At 46.8% G+C, this 20972-nt stretch overlaps 1 long non-coding RNA gene across 5 annotated transcripts in view; it reads left to right on the forward strand.

The window, feature by feature from the left end:
- The window catches only part of LOC137571269 (uncharacterized), a 72408-nt gene that overhangs the window by 31591 nt on the left and 19845 nt on the right, over positions 1-20972 (forward strand). For 2 of the 5 annotated variants that reach the window (XR_011031318.1, XR_011031316.1), the window contains exon 2: positions 19476-19606. The exons of 1 other annotated variant lie outside the window; for it this stretch is intronic. This is a non-coding gene — a long non-coding RNA (uncharacterized lncRNA). The remainder of the gene's footprint in view (positions 1-19475; positions 19607-20972) is intronic. 2 more of the 5 variants (XR_011031320.1, XR_011031319.1) reach the window with 1 other exon arrangement.

Genomic DNA, 20972 nt, shown 5'->3' on the forward strand with positions numbered 1-20972 from the left:
CAAACAATCCATAACATTCTGTATGCATGTTGGATTATTATGGCTCTGTACAAATTAACAAGCTGACACATCATTGCATTCCAGCGGTTCCGGGAGGTGTGTTTAGCTTCTAAGGGTAACAATGGTTAATTTGCATATATTCAGCAGTGATGCACTGGGAGACATCTCAAGCTCACTCCAACCTGAATTATTGCAAATTCTTTTTGTTTTAAGAAAGCAAACTTTTGTTTTTCTTACACTGTTAATGGTAGGGTTCTCAAACTTTGCACAGTTGGTCGTTAGGTGACTAGGGTTATTATTCAGAAAAGTGGTTGGAGCCTATAAAAGCCAATCAAAATTCACCTATTGATTTTCAAGGGGAATATTTACATTTCTGCTCAAACCTGGTATAGTTGATCATTGGGTGACTGGGGTTCAATTTCAGAAAGGGGGTGGAGCCACAAATAGCCAATCAGATTTTTTTAACTCCAATGAAAATTATTGTTGCCAAACACCGCAAAGCTCACAAACTTGGTAATTGAGTAATTGATTAATTGTGTGTTAGGGTTAGGAAAGTGGGCACAGCCAACACCAGCCAAATACATAAGCGGGCAACGCAGGGTCATAAGTGGGCGGAGACAAATACAAATTTTACTGGGAAAATGTAAACAGCAGCCATTCTTACACTGTTAATGGTAGGGGTCTCAAACTTTGCACAGTTGGTTACTGGTTGACTGGGGTTAATATTCAGAAAAGTGGGTGGAGCCTACAAAAAACAATCAAAAATTACCTATTGATTTTTCAGGGGAATATTTCATTGCTGCCATTCTTGCACTGTTAATGGCACAAGCCTCAAACCTGGTACAGTTGATCATTGCGTGACTGGGGTTTAAATTTATATAAGGGGGTGGAGCCCCAAACGGCCAATCTGATTTGTTTCATTTTAATGCAGGTTATTGATGCCAGAGACCGCAAAGCTCACAAACTTGGTCATTGAGTAATTGAGTAATTGTGTGTTAGGGTTAGGAAAAGTGGGCGCAGCCAACACCAGCCAAATACATAATCGGGTAATGCTGGGTCATCAGTAGGCGGAGACAAATACAAATTTCACTGAGAAAATGTAAACTGCAGCCATTCTTACACTATTAATTGTAGGGTTCTCAAACTTTGCACAGTTGGTCACTGGGTGACTGAGATTAATATTCAGAAAAGTGAGTGGAGCCTACAAAAGCCAATCAAAATCCACCTATTAATCTTTAAGGGGAATATTTAATTGATGCCATTCTTGCACTGTTAATCACCTGTACCTGGTACAGTTGGCCATTGGGTGATTGGGGTTTAAATTCAGAAAAGGGGTGGAGCCACAGCCAATCAGATTTATTTTATTTCAATGCAAATTATTGATGCCTAAGACCGCAAAGCTCACAAACTTGGTCATTAACTAATTTTGTGTTAGGGTTAGAAAAAGTGGGCGGAGCCAGCACCAGCCAAATACATACGTTGGTCACTGGGTGACTGGGATTAATGTTCAGAAAAGTAGGTGGAGCCTACAAAAAACAATCACAATTCACCTATTGATTTTCAAGGCAAATATTTAATTGCTGCCATTTTTGCACTGTTAATGGCACAAGCCTCAAACCTGGTACAGTTGATCATTGGGTGACTGGGGTTAAATATTTAGAAAAGGGGTGGGGCCACAAACAGCGAATCAGATGTGTTGATTCATGCCAAAGACCACAAATTTTACAAACTTCGTCATTGACTATTGACAATTGTGTGTTAGGGTTAGAAAAAGTGGCCACAGCCAACAGCAGCCAAATACATACCCGGGAAACATTAGGACATCAGTGGGTGGAGAAAAATACAAATTTAACTGCCAGAATGTAAACTGCAGCATTCTTACACTGTCTGACTGTCAATGGCAGGGTTCTTAAACTTTGCACAGTTGGTCACTGGGTGACTGGGATTAATATTCATAAAAGTGGGTGGAGCCTACAAAAGCTAATCAAAATTCACCTATTGATTTTCAAAGGAGTGGAGCCACAGCCAATTAGATTTATTTCATTTCAATGCCAATTATTGATGCCAAAGACGGCAAAGCTCACAAACTAGGTCATCATTGAGTAATTGTGTGTTAGGATTAGAAAAAGTGAACAGAGCTAACACTAGCCAATTGCATACCCAGGCAACGCCGGGCGACTAGCTAGTAAACAATATTTTCAGATTTTATTACATGAAGCAACAATAAATGAAGGTTATACACAATATTATACAATTCTAACGATTATACATATATTATTGTTTTTTAACAAACTTAATTATACGTTTCACTTTCAAAACGGAGAAGGTTATCGTATTCACAATTTCATAGACGATTTCATAGACATTATTAAGGGCCCGTTTCCACTTGTGCAGTGCGGAATCGCCGCGGATTCCCCGCATGCAATTTGTACCGCGATTTCGCATGCGAGTTCGCATAGGTTACTGTATATGCGATTTTAATCATGTCAGTGCCTGTGTGATTTTTACATTGTTTTCATGCCTAACCGCATGTGAAATCTCGGTAAAAATCGTTTGGCAAAACCGCATGCATTTTTCCTATTAAAGAGGAAGTGACCTTAACATTTGATACTATAAAAAATATCCGATGTGTTGCTTAATACTGCTTTAATAAATAAAAGTGTATGTTTGCTGTACTATACCTGTCAGATGTCCTTATTTATGTTACTGCATTGCTAGTAGACTGCGCAGCCACATGTTGGTTGGCAAGTTTACAGTGCCATCCAGCTGATTTCCTACTTCCTCCAGCAGCTCCTTTCTCCAGCAGCTCCTTCCTCCAATCACTGTGCAGCATGCAAATTAGCTTCTGGTAGTGTACAGTTACAGTGATGTCATCTGGCTGCGACTGTGTATGCAGTGTCTGCTTGTGTTTTCCAGCCTGTCATTTTTCTGCTCTGTATTTTGTCTCTCCTGTGCTGACAGAACTATCCTCGGTCGTCAGTTCTATCCTCATTCCCTTTGCTGTCAGGGCTATCCTCTCAGCTTGCTCTGCTGTCCTTGTGATTTACACACTGTAATCTGTTTTTGACAGTGCTATATTTCATTGTAAATCAAGTGTTTCTCCCCCCTTCTTTCTTTACTGCTTACCTGACAGCTGCAGATGTTTATTCTAATGCCCCAGTATGGCTAGTTAGAATACAGTGCTGTTTTATGCTGGGTATACACGGATCCAATTATACGCCGGATCGAGCCAGCGCATCCCCGCTCGTCCGCGCCGGTGCTGTTTATCAGCCGCTCGATTCCCCGCCATTGTCCGCCGGCGGGGATTGAGCGGGGAATCTATCCGGCAGGTCCGGCAGGACCACTTTCTGACCAAATTTTTATTCAGGGGCCGCGGGGGGTGTTTTGGAGTGCGCGCGTCCTGGTGGACGGTGGCGTGCGGGGGGGGGGGGGGGAGGGGGGGAGGTGGCATAGCTGGCATAGTTGCCCCAGTATGGCTATTATAGTTACCCCAGTATGGTTAGGTAGTGCCCCAGTATAGCTAGTAAAGTGCCCGGTATAGCTAGTACAGTGCCCGGTATAGCTAGTATAGCCCCAGTATAGCTAGTACAGTGCCCAGTATAGCTAGTACAGTGCACAGCATAGCTAGTATAGCCCCAGTATAGCTAGTATAGTGCCCAGTATGACTAGTATAGCCCCAGTATAGCTAGTACCGTGCCCAGTATAGCTAGTACAGTGCCCAGTATAGCTAGTACAGTGCCCAGTATAGCCCCAGTATAGCTAGTACAGTGCCCAGTATAGCGAGTATAGCCCCAGTATAGCTAGTACAGTGCCCAGTATAGCTAGTACAGTGCCCAGTATAGCTAGTATAGTGCCCAGTATAGCTAGTATAGCCCCAGTATAGCTAGCATAGCCCCAGTATAGCTAGTACAGTGCCCAGTATAGCTAGTACAGTGTCCAGTATAGCTAGTATAGCCCCAGTATAGCTAGTACAGTGCCCAGTATAGCTGGTACAGTGCCCAGTATAGCTAGTACAGTGCCCAGTATAGCTAGTACAGTGCACAGCATAGCTAGTATAGCCCCAGTATAGATAGTAGTGCCCAGTATAGCTAGTATAGTGCCCAGTATGACTAGTATAGCCCCAGTATAGCTAGTACCGTGCCCAGTATAGCTAGTACAGTGCCCGGTATAGCTAGTATAGCCCCAGTATAGCTAGTATAGCCCCAGTATAGCTAGTACAGTGCCCAGTATAGCTAGTATAGTACCCAGTATAGCTAGTATAGCCCCAGTATAGCTAGTACAGTGCCCAGTATAGCAAGTACAGTGCCCAGTATAGCTAGTACAGTGCACAGCATAGCTAGTATAGCCCCAGTATAGCTAGTACCGTGCCCAGTATAGCTAGTATAGCCCCAGTATAGCTAGTACAGTAGTACAGTGCCCAGCCCCAGTATGGCTAGTATAGCTACAGTATAGCCAGTATAGCCCCAGTATAGCTAGTACAGTGCCCAGTATAGCTAGTACAGTGCACAGCATAGCTAGTATAGCCCCAGTATAGCTAGTATAGTGCCCAGTATGACTAGTATAGCCCCAGTATAGCTAGTACCGTGCCCAGTATAGCTAGTACAGTGCCCAGTATAGCTAGTACAGTGCCCAGTATAGCTGGTACAGTGCCCAGTATAGCTAGTGCAGTGCCCAGTATAGCTAGTACAGTGCACAGCATAGCTAGTATAGCCCCAGTATAGATAGTAGTGCCCAGTATAGCTAGTATAGTGCCCAGTATGACTAGTATAGCCCCAGTATAGCTAGTACCGTGCCCAGTATAGCTAGTACAGTGCCCGGTATAGCTAGTATAGCCCCAGTATAGCTAGTATAGCCCCAGTATAGCTAGTACAGTGCCCAGTATAGCTAGTATAGTACCCAGTATAGCTAGTATAGCCCCAGTATAGCTAGTACAGTGCCCAGTATAGCAAGTACAGTGCCCAGTATAGCTAGTACAGTGCACAGCATAGCTAGTATAGCCCCAGTATAGCTAGTACCGTGCCCAGTATAGCCCCAGTATAGCTAGTACAGTGCCCAGCCCCAGTATGGCTAGTATAGCCACAGTATAGCCAGTATAGCCCCAGTATAGCTAGTACAGTGCCCAGTATAGCTAGTACAGTGCACAGCATAGCTAGTATAGCCCCAGTATAGCTAGTATAGTGCCCAGTATGACTAGTATAGCCCCAGTATAGCTAGTACCGTGCCCAGTATAGCTAGTACAGTGCCCAGTATAGCTAGTACAGTGCCCAGTATAGCTAGTACAGTGCCCAGTATAGCGAGTATAGCCCCAGTATAGCTAGTACAGTGCCCAGTATAGCTAGTATAGCCCCAGTATAGCTAGTACAGTGCCCAGTATAGCTGGTACAGTGCCCAGTATAGCTAGTACAGTGCCCAGTATAGCTAGTACAGTGCACAGCATAGCTAGTATAGCCCCAGTATAGATAGTAGTGCCCAGTATAGCTAGTATAGTGCCCAGTATGACTAGTATAGCCCCAGTATAGCTAGTACCGTGCCCAGTATAGCTAGTACAGTGCCCGGTATAGCTAGTATAGCCCCAGTATAGCTAGTATAGCCCCAGTATAGCTAGTACAGTAGTACAGTGCCCAGCCCCAGTATGGCTAGTATAGCCACAGTATAGATAGTATAGCCCCAGTATAGCTAGTACAGTGCCCAGTATAGCTAGTATAGTGCCCAGTATAGCTAGTATAGTGCCCAGTATAGCTAGTACAGTGCCCAGTATAGCAAGTACAGTGCCCAGTATAGCTAGTACAGTGCACAGCATAGCTAGTATAGCCCCAGTATAGCTAGTACCGTGCCCAGCATAGCTAGTATAGCCCCAGTATAGCTAGTATAGTGCCCAGTATGACTAGTATAGCCCCAGTATAGCTAGTACTGTGCCCAGTATAGCTAGTACAGTGCCCAGTATAGCTAGTACAGTGCCCAGTATAGCTGGTACAGTGCCCAGTATAGCTAGTGCAGTGCCCAGTATAGCTAGTACAGTGCACAGCATAGCTAGTATAGCCCCAGTATAGATAGTAGTGCCCAGTATAGCTAGTATAGTGCCCAGTATGACTAGTATAGCCCCAGTATAGCTAGTACCGTGCCCAGTATAGCTAGTACAGTGCCCGGTATAGCTAGTATAGCCCCAGTATAGCTAGTATAGCCCCAGTATAGCTAGTACAGTGCCCAGTATAGCTAGTATAGTACCCAGTATAGCTAGTATAGCCCCAGTATAGCTAGTACAGTGCCCAGTATAGCAAGTACAGTGCCCAGTATAGCTAGTACAGTGCACAGCATAGCTAGTATAGCCCCAGTATAGCTAGTACCGTGCCCAGTATAGCCCCAGTATAGCTAGTACAGTGCCCAGCCCCAGTATGGCTAGTATAGCCACAGTATAGCCAGTATAGCCCCAGTATAGCTAGTACAGTGCCCAGTATAGCTAGTACAGTGCACAGCATAGCTAGTATAGCCCCAGTATAGCTAGTATAGTGCCCAGTATGACTAGTATAGCCCCAGTATAGCTAGTACCGTGCCCAGTATAGCTAGTACAGTGCCCAGTATAGCTAGTACAGTGCCCAGTATAGCCCCAGTATAGCTAGTACAGTGCCCAGTATAGCGAGTATAGCCCCAGTATAGCTAGTACAGTGCCCAGTATAGCTAGTATAGCCCCAGTATAGCTAGTACAGTGCCCAGTATAGCTGGTACAGTGCCCAGTATAGCTAGTACAGTGCCCAGTATAGCTAGTACAGTGCACAGCATAGCTAGTATAGCCCCAGTATAGATAGTAGTGCCTAGTATAGCTAGTATAGTGCCCAGTATGACTAGTATAGCCCCAGTATAGCTAGTACCGTGCCCAGTATAGCTAGTACAGTGCCCGGTATAGCTAGTACAGTGCCCGGTATAGCTAGTATAGCCCCAGTATAGCTAGTATAGCCCCAGTATAGCTAGTACAGTAGTACAGTGCCCAGCCCCAGTATGGCTAGTATAGCCACAGTATAGCTAGTACAGTGCCCAGTATAGCTAGTATAGTGCCCAGTATAGCTAGTATAGTGCCCAGTATAGCTAATACAGTGCCCAGTATAGCAAGTACAGTGCCCAGTATAGCTAGTATAGCCCCAGTATAGCTAGTATAGTGCCCAGTATGACTAGCATAGCCCCAGTATAGCTAGTACCGTGCCCAGTATAGCTAGTACAGTGCCCAGTATAGCTAGTACAGTGCCCAGTATAGCTAGTATAGCCCCAGTATAGCTAGTACAGTGCACAGCATAGCTAGTATAGCCCTAGTATAGCTAGTACAGTGCCCAGTATAGCTAGTATAGTGCCCAGTATAGCTAGTATAGCCCCAGTATAGCCAGTACAGTGCCCAGTATAGCTGGTACAGTGCCCAGTATAGCTAGTACAGTGCACAGCATAGCTAGTATAGCCCCAGTATAGCTAGTATAGTGCCCAGTATGACTAGCATAGCCCCAGTATAGCTAGTACCGTGCCCAGTATAGCTAGTACAGTGCCCAGTATAGCTAGTACAGTGCCCAGTATAGCCCCAGTATAGCTAGTACAGTGCCCAGTATAGCTAGTATAGCCCCAGTATAGCTAGTACAGTGCACAGCATAGCTAGTATAGCCCCAGTATAGCTAGTATAGTGCCCAGTATAGCTAGTACCATGCCCAGTATAGCTAGTACAGTGCCCAGTATAGCTAGTTCCAAATCGGAAGCCACTCGAAATCATGATTAAAATCAGGCTTAATTGCCTCAGGTGTGTGCATGGGAGACAGCGGTTTACTTATCCAGAAGTCTGCAGGCTTCTATGTATCCCACGTCTTGCACGTGTCCAATGGGACGCGTTCCACGACTCACTACCGCACAATTTCTCTTTCAAGAAGGAAGTGCGCAGTAGTGAGTCATGGAACTCGCCCCATTAGACGCGTGCAAGACATAGAAGCCGGCGGACTTCTAGGTACTTAACCCTCTGTCTCCCATGCACACACCTGAGGCAATTAAGCCTCAGTGTAAGCATGAATTCGAGTGGCATCCGATTTGGAAGCCCATCCCTGGTCACTGATACGATGCAGGAATTCCTGAGAGCAGTTAGTGGCATGAGGCAGGGAGCCCCCAATATACAGTACAGACACACCTTCTCATTCAAAGAGTTTTCTTTATTTTGATGACTTTGAACATTGTAGATTCACAGTGAAGGCATCCAAACTATGAATTAATACACGTGGAAGTATAGTACATAACCAAAAAGTTTGAAACAACTGAAAATATGTCATTCTAGGTTCTTCAAAGTAGCCACCTTTTGCTTTGATTACTGCTTTGCACACTCTTGGCATTCTCTTCGTGAGCTTCAAGAGGTAGTCACCTGAAATGGTCTTCCAACAGTCTTGAAGGAGTTCCCAGAGATGCTTAGCACTTGTTGGCCCTTTTGCCTTCACTCTGCGGTCCAGCTCACCCCAAACCATCTCGAATGGGTTCAGGTCTGGTGACTGTGGAGGCCAGGTCATCTGGCGCAGCACCCCATCACTCTCCTTCCTGGTCAAATAGCCTGGAGGTGTGTTTGTGGTCGTTGTCCTTTTGAAAAATAAATGATGGTCCAACTAAATGCAAGCCAGATGGAATAGCATGCCGCTGCAAGATGCTGTGGTAGCCATGCTGGTTCAGTATGCCTTCAATTTTGAATAAATCCCCAACAGTGTCACCAGCAAAGCACCCGCACACCATCACACCTCCTCCATGCTTCACGGTGGGAACCAGGCATGTAGAGACCATCCGTTTACCTTTTCTGCGTCGCACAAAGACACGGTGGTTGGAACCAAAAAGCTTTTGGGCTGCACCTGTTGGCTGTACTGAGCTGAAAAAAAATGAAAAAACAAAACAAAATCGCAATTATTAAGATCATGATTTCGGAATCATCAAAGCGGCGAATTTCACGATGACACCAATTCCACATTGGGGAAGCTTGAAGCAGCGGCTTCAAACTTTCCCCAAGTTCCGGTGTGTGTGGGCCACAGCATTGGCAGTGTTGGACATACCTTCCAGCACGAGTTCAACGCTGTCCATCCTCTCTCGCTGTCTGCCGGGTCTTGTGCACGGCATACTTCCTGGTTCCTGTATGTCACATGCCATACAGGAAGCATGCCGTGCATTAGAGCCTGCAGAAGGCGAAGTGGATAGATGGGCATCACTGGACTCGTGCTGGAAGCCTTCAGTGTAGCTTAGCTAGGTAGGTGCCCCCAGTATAGCTTAGTTAGGTAGGTGCCTTCAGCGTAGCTTTGTTAGGTAGGTGCCTTCAGTGTAGCTTAGCTAGGTAGGTGCCTTCAGTGTAACTTAGCTAGGTAGGTGCCTTCAGTGTAGCTTAGCTAGGTAGGTGCCCCCAGTGTAGCTTGGCTAGGTAGGTGCCCCCAGTGTAGCTTGGCTAGGTAGGTGCCCCCAGTGTAGCTTGGCTAGGTAGGTGCCCCCAGTGTAGCTTGGCTAGGTAGGTGCCCCCATTATAGCTTGGCTAGGTAGGTGCCCCCATTATAGGTTAGCTAGGTAGGTGCCCCCAGTATAGGTTAGCTAAGTAGGTGCCCCCAGTATAGGTTAGCTAAGTAGGTGCCCCCAGTATAGGTTAGCTAAGTAGGTGCCCCCAGTATAGCTTAGTTAGGTAGGCGCCCCCAGTATAGCTTAGTTAGGTAGGTGCCCCCAGTATAGCTTAGTTAGGTAGGTGCCCCCAGTATAGGTTAGTTAGGTAGGTGCCCCCCAGTATAGCTTAGCTAGGTAGGTGCCATCGATTATGGGGTGCTGCAGCAGGGGAAGAAATACTGTTCTTACCTCTCCGTTTCCAGAACTGCCAGGCGATGTCCTCCGCTGCACGCATCTGCTCCTCTGTGCCCTCCGATCTGGTCCAAGGTGTCCTCCTCTTCTTCCATCTGCAGCGCCTCCTCCGCTCCTTTTCTCCGGTCCCCCGCTCTTCTTTGCCGTTCGCTCTTCCTCTCTGTGTCCCCGGCGAACTACAAAATAAAAATAATATGTAATATCACTGTAATAGAGTAGCAGCCCCACTGTGGCAATGAGTTGGTGACGTGTGTGTGTGTGTGTGTGTGTGTGTGTGTGTGTGTGTGTGTGTGTGTGTGTGTGTGTGTGTGTGTGTGTGTGTGTGTGTGTGTGTGTGTGTGTGTGTGTGTACTGCCTGCCATCTTACATGTGTGTGTTCCACCTGAACGTTCTCTCTCTCGTGTGTGTCTCCTGCCTGTCATTCCTCTCCTGTATATGTGTATACTGACTGCCTTCTCTCACTTGGTTGTACTGCCAGCCCTCGCTCATGTGTGTGTGTGCGTGTGTACTGCCTGCTCGCGTGTGTGTGTACCGCCTGCCCTTTCTCACGTGTAGGTTAGATAAGTAGGTACCCCCAGTATAGCTTTGCAAGATAGGTGTCCCCAGTATAGCTTAGCTAGGTAGGTGTCCCCAGTATAGCTTAGCTAGGTAGGTGTCCCCAGTATAGCTTAGCTAGGTAGGTGCCCCCAGTATAGCTTAGCTAGGTAGGTAGGTGCCCCCAGTATAAGTTAGTTAGGTAGGTGCCCCCCAGTATAGCTTAGTTAGGTAGGTGCCCCCCAGTATAGCTTAGTTAGGTAGGTGCCCCCAGTATAGCTTAGTTAGGTAGGTGCCCCCAGTATAGCTTAGTTAGGTAGGTGCCCCCAGTAGAGGTTAGCTAGGTAGGTGCCCCCAGTAGAGGTTAGCTAGGTCGGTGCCCCCAGTATAGGTTAGCTAGGTCGGTGCCTCCAGTATAGGTTAGCTAGGTCGGTGCCCCCAGTATAGGTTAGCTAGGTAGGTGCCCCCAGTATAGCTTAGTTAGGTTGGTGCCCCCAGTATAGCTTAGTTAGGTAGGTGCCCCCAGTATAGCTTAGCTAGGTAGGTGCCCCCAGTATAGCTTAGTTAGGTAGGTGCCCCCAGTATAGCTTAGTTAGGTAGGTGCCCCCCAGTATAGCTTAGTTAGGTTGGTGCCCCCCAGTATAGCTTAGTTAGGTAGGTGCCCCCCAGTATAGCTTAGTTAGGTAGGTGCCCCCCAGTATAGGTTAGCTAGGTAGGTGCCCCCCAGTATAGGTTAGTTAGGTAGGTGCCCCCCAGTATAGGTTAGCTAGGTAGGTGCCCCCCAGTATAGGTTAGCTAGGTAGGTGCCCCCCAGTATAGGTTAGCTAGGTAGGTGCCCCCCAGTATAGGTCAGCTAGGTAGGTGCCCCCCAGTATAGGTTAGCTAGGTAGGTGACCCCAGTATAGCTTAGTTAGGTAGGTGCCCCCCAGTATAGGTTAGCTAGGTAGGTGCCCCCCAGTATAGGTTAGCTAGGTAGGTGTCCCCCAGTATAGCTTAGTTAGGTAGGTGACCCCAGTATAGCTTAGTTAGGTAGGTGCCCCCCAGTATAGGTTAGCTAGGTAGGTGCCCCCCAGTATAGGTTAGCTAGGTAGGTGCCCCCCAGTATAGGTTAGCTAGGTAGGTGACCCCAGTATAGCTTAGTTAGGTAGGTGCCCCCCAGTATAGGTTAGCTAGGTAGGTGCCCCCAGTATAGGTTAGCTAGGTAGGTGCCCCCCAGTATAGGTTAGCTAGGTAGGTGACCCCAGTATAGCTTAGTTAGGTAGGTGCCCCCCAGTATAGCTTAGTTAGGTAGGTGCCCCCCAGTATAGGTTAGCTAGGTAGGTGCCCCCAGTATAGCTTAGTTAGGTAGGTGCCCCCCAGTATAGCTTAGTTAGGTAGGTGCCCCCCAGTATAGCTTAGTTAGGTAGGTGCCCCCCAGTATAGGTTAGCTAGGTCGGTGCCCCCAGTACCCCAGTATAGGTTAGTTAGGTAGGTGCCCCCCAGTATAGGTTAGCTAGGTAGGTGCCCCCCAGTATAGGTTAGCTAGGTAGGTGCCCCCAGTATAGCTTAGTTAGGTTGGTGCCCCCAGTATAGCTTAGTTAGGTAGGTGCCTTCAGCGTAGCTTTGTTAGGTAGGTGCCTTCAGTGTAGCTTAGCTAGGTAGGTGCCTTCAGTGTAACTTAGCTAGGTAGGTGCCCCCCAGTATAGCTTAGTTAGGTAGGTGACCCCAGTATAGCTTAGTTAGGTAGGTGCCCCCCAGTATAGGTTAGCTAGGTAGGTGCCCCCCAGTATAGGTTAGCTAGGTAGGTGCCCCCCAGTATAGGTTAGCTAGGTAGGTGACCCCAGTATAGCTTAGTTAGGTAGGTGCCCCCCAGTATAGGTTAGCTAGGTAGGTGCCCCCAGTATAGGTTAGCTAGGTAGGTGCCCCCCAGTATAGGTTAGCTAGGTAGGTGACCCCAGTATAGCTTAGTTAGGTAGGTGCCCCCCAGTATAGCTTAGTTAGGTAGGTGCCCCCCAGTATAGGTTAGCTAGGTCGGTGCCCCCAGTATAGGTTAGTTAGGTAGGTGCCCCCCAGTATAGGTTAGCTAGGTAGGTGCCCCCCAGTATAGGTTAGCTAGGTAGGTGCCCCCAGTATAGCTTAGTTAGGTTGGTGCCCCCAGTATAGCTTAGTTAGGTAGGTGCCTTCAGCGTAGCTTTGTTAGGTAGGTGCCTTCAGTGTAGCTTAGCTAGGTAGGTGCCTTCAGTGTAACTTAGCTAGGTAGGTGCCTTCAGTGTAGCTTAGCTAGGTAGGTGCCCCCAGTGTAGCTTGGCTAGGTAGGTGCCCCCAGTGTAGCTTGGCTAGGTAGGTGCCCCCAGTGTAGCTTGGCTAGGTAGGTGCCCCCAGTGTAGCTTGGCTAGGTAGGTGCCCCCATTATAGCTTGGCTAGGTAGGTGCCCCCATTATAGGTTAGCTAGGTAGGTGCCCCCAGTATAGGTTAGCTAAGTAGGTGCCCCCAGTATAGGTTAGCTAAGTAGGTGCCCCCAGTATAGGTTAGCTAAGTAGGTGCCCCCAGTATAGCTTAGTTAGGTAGGCGCCCCCAGTATAGCTTAGTTAGGTAGGTGCCCCCAGTATAGCTTAGTTAGGTAGGTGTCCCCAGTATAGCTTAGTTAGGTAGGTGCCCCCAGTATAGCTTAGCAAGGTAGGTGCCCCCCAGTATAGGTTAGCTAGGTAGGTGCCCCCCCAGTATAGGTTAGCTAGGTAGGTGCCCCCAGTATAGCTTAGTTAGGTTGGTGCCCCCAGTATAGCTTAGTTAGGTAGGTGCCCCCAGTATAGCTTAGCTAGGTAGGTGCCCCCAGTATAGCTTAGTTAGATAGGTGCCCCCAGTATAGCTTAGTTAGGTAGGTGCCCCCCAGTATAGCTTAGTTAGGTAGGTGCCCCCAGTATAGCTTAGTTAGGTAGGTGCCCCCCAGTATAGCTTAGCTAGGTAGGTGCCCCCCAGTATAGCTTAGCTAGGTAGGTGCCCCCCAGTATAGCTTAGTTAGGTAGGTGCCCCCCAGTATAGGTTAGCTAGGTAGGTGCCCCCCAGTATAGGTTAGCTAGGTAGGTGCCCCCCAGTATAGGTTAGCTAGGTAGGTGCCCCCCAGTATAGGTTAGCTAGGTAGGTGACCCCAGTATAGCTTAGTTAGGTAGGTGCCCCCCAGTATAGGTTAGCTAGGTAGGTGCCCCCCAGTATAGGTTAGCTAAGTAGGTGCCCCCCAGTATAGGTTAGCTAAGTAGGTGCCCCCAGTATAGCTTAGTTAGGTAGGTGCCCCCAGTATAGCTTAGTTAGGTAGGTGCCCCCAGTATAGCTTAGTTAGGTAGGTGCCCCCAGTATAGGTTAGTTAGGTAGGTGCCCCCCAGTATAGCTTAGCTAGGTAGGTGCCATCGATTATGGGGTGCTGCAGCAGGGGAAGAAATACTGTTCTTACCTCTCCGTTTCCAGAACTGCCAGGCGATGTCCTCCGCTGCACGCATCTGCTCCTCTGTGCCCTCCGATCTGGTCCAAGGTGTCCTCCGGTCCTCCTCTTCGTGTCCCCGGCTTCTTCCGTCTGCAGCGCCTCCTCGGTGTTCTGCGTCCTCCGACCAGGTCCACCGCTTTCTCCTGCCATCCGCTTCTTCTCTCCAGGTCGCCCGCTCTTCTTTGCTGTCCGCTCTTCCTCCCTCTGTGGCCCGGCGAACTACAGAATCCCGGGCGCTTCCAAATGACGCTGACATCACGTGATACTTCAGGAGGAAGCATCGCGAGATGTCACAACGATGCCACAGCGATATCCGCCCAGCAGCAGAGCACTGCTGTGAATGCTGGGGACATGCCGCGGCACGGAAAGCTCTGGGGGGGCGTGGCTACAAGAGCTAATTTAGCATAACTTTTTTTGTATAACAAATTTTTAAAAAAATATGTAAAAACCGTCCATATTTATTATCATTTATTGTGTTCAGACATAGTGAAATTTTAAGTTCAGGTCCACTTTAAATACTTTGTAAGTGATTCGCATAGCGGTGTGCGGTATGCGAATTCTGAGGACTCTGCCATGCAGATTTTTTCTGCACAGAAAAACGCTTAGAAATCCTGACAAGTGGAAACAGTCCCATCCACTTGTATTGGCTATGCGAATCTGCATGCAGGAAACGAATGCAGATTCGCTCTAGTGGTAACGGACCCTAAAGGTTTTTTTAATTTGTAAAACATTATTGTAAACAAAATACAACACAATATTTTTATAAACGCTATTTTCTATTATGTTTACACCAGGCGCCCTTTTTTCCCAACACCCTTTTTGCATGGACGCCCCAGAGGTCCCCTCCTGTATTAGTCCCTTTTCTATTGTGTTTTGGCTCTCCTGTGCGACTATAGACATGGCCAGCCTTTGACCAGAACGGTCGCTCAGGGCGCCGGCTTTCAGGGGGTCGCACGTGATGTGCATTCAACTGGCCCTGGCCGCATTTTTACCTGCTGGCTGCGGGCTCTGTGTCCGCCTGTGGCTGCTGCGAGTGGTAGCTCCGCCCCCTGGTGCTGCTGGGGTTGATGGGGGCGAAGATTTCAGGAACCTGCTGCTGCCTCTTGCTAAATCTGTGTGAGCCGTGCATGCCAGTAGCACCGCCCCTCGCTCACAGGCGATGTCTGCGCTGCGCACTAATCAGAGAGAGACCTGCTTGTCACTCCTGACTCCTGGCCATCTTCTGTCCTCAGCTACAAGTTGGGGAAGTGGGGGGGGGGGGGGGGGGTTAGTGCTTATATATGCTAAAGGGGGATCTGCTTGTATACTATACACTATTTATCTGCCTAGCTATGCACCCTAAAAGGGGGATATGTTTCCATATACTAAAGAGGGGAGGGGGGGACCTGCCTATATACACTAAAAGGGATCTGCCTATATACACTAAAGGGGGGATCTGCCTATATATACTAAATGGGGGATTTGTCTATATATACTAAAAGGGGGGGGGGGTCTGCCTATATACACCAAAGGGTGATCTGCCTATATATATTAGAGGGGATCTGCCTATATACACTAAAAGGGGCGGGGGGGGGGGTCTGCCTATATACACCAAAGGAGGGGATCTGCCTATATACACTAAAGGGGGGATCTGCCTATATATACTAAATGGGGGATCTGTCTATATATACACTAAAGGGGGGGGGGGGATCTGCCTATATACACTAAAGGGGGGATCTGCCTATATATACTAATTGGGGGAATCTGTCTATATATACTGAAGGGGGGGGGGATCTGCCTATATACACCAAAGGGAGATCTGCCTATATATATTAAAGAGGGGATCTGCCTATATACACTAAAAGGGGGGGGGGGGTCTGCCTGTATACACCAAAGGGGGATCTGCCTATATATATTAAAGAGGGCATCTGCCTATATACACTAAAAGGGGGGGGGGTCTGCCTATATACACCAAAGGGTGATCTGCCTATATATATTAAAGAGGGGATCTGCCTATATACACTAAAGGGGGGGGGTCTGCCTATATACACCAAAGGAGGGGATCTGCCTATATATATTAAAGAGGGGATCTGCCTATATACACTAAAGGGGGGGTCTGCCTATATACACCAAAGGAGGGGATCTGCCTATATATATTAAAGAGGGGATCTGCCTATATACACTAAAAGGGGGGGCCTGACTATATACACCAAAGGAGGGGATCTGCCTACATACACTAAAGGGGATCTTGCACATTGGCGCGCGTGCGCGCGAAGAGGATGAATGGGGGACACACAAAATCTGGTTACGGTCAGGGCGCTGTGAAACCTGAAGCCGGCCCTGACTATAGATACAATTTCTCCTACACAGAAGCAGGAATGGCTGAACTGACCGAACTAGTTGTTGACCCAGAATAATTGTAATGGAAGTTTTAATCACCTTAAAATAACCTAAACATACTGGTCACTGTGACAAGACTGTCAAGAAGAGTGTATGGCAAAAAGAGTACAACCATGTATTTTATTAACATTGACTGTCTTTCTTGCCCTCTTTATTTTTCTTCTCTTTTTTTGTGTCTTTATGCCATCCTTTAGTTTATGGAAATGTATTGTAGTGTGCGCCCGGGGCCCAGCACAGCCATGAGGCTGACATGTAAAAGGAAAAGAGCATACTTCAGCCTTCAGTCGTTTTTCACCTTATGCATCTGAGCAATTTTCACTTCTCATTCATTGGCCAAATAACTTTATCACTACTTATCACAATAAATTGATCTATATCTTGTTTTTCCCAACACTAATTAGGCTTTCTTTGGGTTATACATTTTGCTAAGAATCATTTTTTTTCTAAATGCATTTTAACGGGGATATTAAGAAAAAAATGGAAAAAAAATCATTATTTCTCAGTTTTTGGCCATTATAGCCTTAAAATAATACATGCTACCATAATTAAAACCCACGTATTTTATTTGTCCTGGTTATTACACAATTTAAATTATGTCCCTATCACAATGTATGGTGCCTATATTTTATTTGGAAATAAAGGTGCATTTTTACAATTTTGCATCCATCACTATTTACAAGCTTATAATTTAAAAAAAAGTATTTAAAAAGTTCAGACCCTTAGGTAACTATTTATGTTTTGTTTTTTATTGTAATTTTTGGAGATATTTTTGGAGTGTGGGGGTAACCAGTTAATTTTAAATGTAATAAATTGTATTTATTTAAAAAAAAAGTATGTAGATGTAGTTTTACTATTTGGCCACAAGATGGCCATGGTCAAAAAAAATGTATTTAGTCCTGTAAGCGAGCACTCTCGCTTACAGGAAGTGAAGGGAGGACGGGAAACTTTTTTTTTCTTTACAAAGATCAAGGCTTCTAAAAGAAGCCTGTCGGTCTTTCTAACGGGGACTTTGATCAATGAATGGGAACTGTGCTTTCATTCATTGATCACCGGGCTAACAAGCGGCGGCACAGGAGTACTCGGGCGTACGCGTGATGGCGCACGGGAGTGGGCAGCCGCGCGCACCAGTGCAGATACAGCCTTTTGGACATAATAGCAACGTCCAAAAGGCGAAAGTAGTTAAAGAAGAAGTCAAATAGCATGTTTGTTTGGACAGATAAAGGGTTAAAGCAAAAACTGAATCAAACTTCCCACTGCTTTCCTCAGTCTAATGTAAAATCTGCTTTGTTCTACACACCAAAATGCCATTGTTTTACTGGTTCACACGGTCATCCCACCTTGATAGCTCGGGCTGCATCTACTGCATCTGACTGCCGAGTTTTGCCGTTCAGAGAGGCTAATATGTAAACACAGGAGGTTAACTCTTTATGTGCTCCCATGAAACCAGGAAGTAACCACTCTACAGAATCTCAGTAGGAGCTCTGTGTGCTGTAGCAAATAAATGTTTTCTTTTATGCTGTTGCTTATCTTTTAGAGCAGAGAGGAAGTTCTGCGTTTAGGTCCACTTTAAGACTCCTTAGGTTGGGGAAACACTTGACTGTTTTTTGTACACATTTTCTGCACAGAAAAACTGAGAATTTATGTCAATCAATTAGCTATTTCACGCTTAATGCGTTTTTCTTGTGCAAAAAAAAAAATGACATCCTGCATAATGCTGCACATTTTGTCAGTTTTCTCTATCAATTACATCAGCTGCTATGAAAAAAGTATGCCTTTTGTCCAGGGCTGGTCCTGTTTTTGGCTCATACAAACACACATGGGGCTTGATTCACTAAGAAAAATAGCATGCCTTATCAAAGTTAGCACGCCTTATCAAAGTTAGCATGCCTTATCAGAGTAGCATAGCGAGCGCTACAAACCCGCAGGGGCTCAGGGCAGGACGAATGGAGCTCTCGTCATTGCCAATTAGTAGGCATACTGTAAGTTCGCTATGCTACTCTGGTAAGGCGTGTTATCTCTGATAAGGCATGTTATCTCTGATAAGGCGTGCTATTTGTCTTAGTGAATCGAGCCCATTGTGTGCAGAAAATTCATGCAGAAAAACGCGTGCACAAAACTGAAAGACAAGTGTGTCCCGTTTTACGCACTTGAGCAGGAATTAAAACCCCGGTCAAAGACTCAAATCCCACATTCATTAGTTAAGGACCGCACTAATTGAAATGTATGCCATGTTTTGATGGCTATCTGGCTGCCAGGGCGTAGATTTCAATACACCAACGTTGCACGTTCTTGTCGCTTTCGTTGCTCCTGACGATCACGCCGCTGTCTCCCCGCCACAGCTCACTCGCTCTGCAGTCTCTATAACAGCAGAGCCCTGTGAGCAGGTCAGGAGCCGATTTTATTGGCTCCTGACCCTGTCTATCAACGTAAGCTGCTCCCAATGTCCGGAGACAATGAAAGCGGCTCCTGAGGTTCCATGGACGGCGATTGCGGCGAGTATGTGCGGCGATTCATTGGTATTCGTCGTTATTCCGCGTTTATTGTACCAGCGGCCCTCTGGTCCTTAAGGGGGCAGAGACTGCTGGTACTTAAAGGGGCACTACAGCGAAAACTGTAAAATTTACAATATGTGCAAACCTATACAAATAAGAAGTACATTTTTTCCAGAGTAAAATGAGGCATAAATTACTTTTCTCCTATGTTGCTGTCACTTACAGTAAGTAGTAGAAATCTGACAGAAGTGACAGGTTTTGGACTAGCCCATCTCTTTATAGGGGATTCTCGGGGATATATAGTTATTTTCAAAAGCACTTAGTGAATGGCAGTTGCTCTGTCCAACTGCCAAAAAACTGTGTAGGGAGCAGGGAAGCTGGCCAGTATCATTGTTTAAATCCTTTTTCGGGAATATCTTTATAAAGAATAAAAGCCTTGCTGAGAATCCCCTATGAAGAGATGGACTAGTCCAAAACCTGTCACTTCTGTCAGATTTCTACTGCCTACTGTAAGTGACAGCATTATAGGAGAAAAGTAATTTATGGCTCATTTTACTCTGGAAAAAATGTACTTCTTATTTGTATGTTTGCACATATTTTAAATTTTACAGTTTTCCGCTGTAGTGCCCCTTTAAATAGTTAAAAACAACAGCGTTACCCAGTACTCTATCCAGCTGAATAAGTGGCAATGTGTAAAAGGTTGGCACTATATGAATAAAGGATCCTAATATCTTATAGCTATGACAATAATAATAATAATAATACACCCAAATTGCTGGTATTCACAGACACATCAACAGCGCCTACACGTTTCTATCTGTGCAGCGATCTCTGCATTCATCTTTCTAAACTATTTCCAGCAGAGAGTGACAATGACAACGTATGAATCCTGTACATGACGGCTGGGCTGCAGACAAAGGTAAAAAGATACAAAAAACAAAAAAATATTTATTTTTTGTCTTTGAGTTTTATTTTGGACAGATTGTCTCCTACAATGGCTGAAAGGTGTTCCGCTCTGACAGCCGAGCACAGTAAAGGTGGCCATACACTGGTCGATTTGCCATCAGATTCGACCAACAGATAGATCCCTCTCTGATCGAATCTGATCAGAGAGGGATGGTATGGCCACCTTTACTACAGATTGTGAACCGATTTCAGCCTGAAACCGTTCACAATCTGTGGTGGTGCTGCCGCTCCCCCCGCCCGTTTGCCCGCATACATTACCTGCTCCGCCGGCGCGACTCCAGTCCCCAGGTCTATGCTGTCTTTTCCGCTCTGGTCTGGTCTCCGGGTCCGGCATGCTTCACTTCTTCCTGCCCGGCAGGAAGTTTAAACAGTAGAGCGCCCTCTACTGTTTAAACTTCCTGCCGGGCTAGAAGAAGTGAAGCATGCCGGACCTGGAGACCAGACCAGAGCGGAGACGGAGCAGCGGTGACCGGGGTGAGTCGCGCCGGCGGAGCAGGTAATGTATTGCCACTCTATTGCGTCGGTCGTCGGGCACTCGAACGCCGCTAGCGACGCGCTCCCTACCTGCGGGCGATGGACGGTAATTTCCCGCACGGAGCGATCGACGGAATCGATCTATTTCGGGACGAAATAGATCGAAATTTAGCGTGTAGCGTGAACGATGTGACAGCAGATTCGATCCCAGTGATCGAATCTGCTGCCGATCGGCGGGGAATCGGCCTAGTGTACGGCCAGCTTAAGACTTTCATGGCTCTACGAGATGACGGAGACCAATTATGGGCAGAGAAACAGAAGATAAAGCAGCACATTGGGAGGAGAACACAGAAGACAGGTTGTGTGTATGTTCCATCAGTCACCGCAGTTATATCAGTCACAGGTGAAGTGGACAGACACAGCTGCGGGGAAACGGGAGCTTGTTAAAGCTGCTCTTTTCAAGTTAATGAAATGTTTGTCAACGGAGACTGATGATTGGCTGAGATTGTTAACACTTAAGCAGCCAAATTAAGTAAAACTTTATTCGACTGCAGGGCAGAATTTTTCCTCCCACTGAGAACGGATGCCTTGCCTGGTCTGGCAGAGTCAGCAGGGTATGCAGGGTGGGTAGCAGGGAGCTTTCATATATATGCAGTACCTGTCCAGATGGCTGGATCGGCTTCTTCTACCTCCACTGTGGCGGATGTAATATATGACGTGTGATCGGGGATCCAGGAGACCATGTCAGCGTTACAGCACCACCCAGTGGTGGAAGAGGGGCGATGGAAGAATCTCTTCCATATCCCCTCTTCCACCACCGGGTGGCGCTGTAACACTGACAGTCT

Source organism: Hyperolius riggenbachi, chromosome 4 (assembly GCF_040937935.1).
Source record: "Hyperolius riggenbachi isolate aHypRig1 chromosome 4, aHypRig1.pri, whole genome shotgun sequence".
NCBI lineage: Eukaryota > Metazoa > Chordata > Amphibia > Anura > Hyperoliidae > Hyperolius > Hyperolius riggenbachi.